Below are 1,166 nucleotides of genomic sequence, written 5' to 3' on the forward strand. Positions count from 1 at the left end.
CCGGGGTTAACTTTGTCAAGGGGGAGCGGGCCTTCAGTCCACCTGCCACTTGCACTGTATCCAATGTCGTTTTGCTGGAATGGTCTAGTTGGTTATGACGACTGCCTAACACGCAGTAGGTCCCGAGTTCGATTCTCGGTTCCAGTATGTTACAATCATTATAAAAAGACTCGCATTAGTTTGTATCAAACACACAGAATGCAACGGAGTCGGTGAGAGACAAATATTCGTTCCATTTTTAACTTGCTGGAATGGTCTAGTTGGTTATGACGACTGCCTAACACGCAGTAGGTCCCGAGTTCGATTCTCGGTTCCAGTATGTTATCATTATCAAAATAAGAGTCACCTCACTTTATCAAACACATAAACGCAACGGTGCGTCGTCGAGAGACAAACATTAGGTATATTACTACCTTGCTGGAATGGTCTAGTCGGTTATGACGACTGCCTCACACGCAGTAGGTCCCGAGTTCGATTCTCGGTTCCAGTATGTGTCTTTATTATATAAAGACTTGCATCACTGTGTATCATTGATGCGGCCACTGACGAGTTTAACTGGCGCGTCTCTCCAAATACTCATCCCACTGTTTCGTTTATACCCCGCCATATCTCTTCGCACGTGCATTTCTGCTCGCGCGCAGCTCAATTCTGCTCCCCCATCTTGGTCAAGTGGCATCACTAACTACCGAATCTAGGGAAAATCCAGACCGCCGTCGCCTTATCGTCCAAGTTCACGCGTTTTTAGTGAGCGTTGGTATATTTAGGATTACCCTATGATCACGGGCACACACCGTCAGCGCTATCAGAAGAACGCAACACAGCGATGAACCACTTTAACCAATATCGTGGTGATTGGTGACACATAGAATGCAAAAGTGATGGTGATATGAATGATAACATTTTCTCTACTGAGTAGCTCTGTATCACCACTATAGAACCCATTACTTCCCGCTTTTTAACGAAGCGGATACACAGAACTTCCCGCAACGGCATATTGTGCGAAAGAGTCTCCCCGTGTCCCCTGGACAATGTTATGATCTGAGAAACTCCGGGGTTAACTTTGTCCAAGGGGGAGCGGGCCTTCAGTCCACCTGCCACTTGCACTGTATCCAATGTCGTTTTGCTGGAATGGTCTAGTTGGTTATGACGACTGCCTAACACGCAGT

General features: G+C 46.7%; 3 non-coding genes across 3 annotated transcripts; all 3 read left to right on the forward strand.

The window, feature by feature from the left end:
- Positions 1–73: 73 nt before the first annotated feature.
- Positions 74–147, forward strand: Pmar_PMAR022154. Its single transcript has one exon. It is a non-coding gene; the product is annotated as a tRNA-Val (tRNA).
- A 98-nt stretch (positions 148–245) lies between these two features.
- On the forward strand, positions 246–319 carry Pmar_PMAR022155. The gene has a single exon. It is a non-coding gene; the product is annotated as a tRNA-Val (tRNA).
- A 97-nt stretch (positions 320–416) lies between these two features.
- Pmar_PMAR022156 lies at positions 417–490 on the forward strand. Its single transcript has one exon. It is a non-coding gene; the product is annotated as a tRNA-Val (tRNA).
- The last annotated feature ends 676 nt before the right edge of the window (positions 491–1,166 follow it).

Source organism: Perkinsus marinus, assembly GCF_000006405.1.
Source record: "Perkinsus marinus ATCC 50983 genomic scaffold scf_1104296969234, whole genome shotgun sequence".
Classification (NCBI taxonomy): Eukaryota; Perkinsozoa; order Perkinsida; family Perkinsidae; genus Perkinsus; species Perkinsus marinus.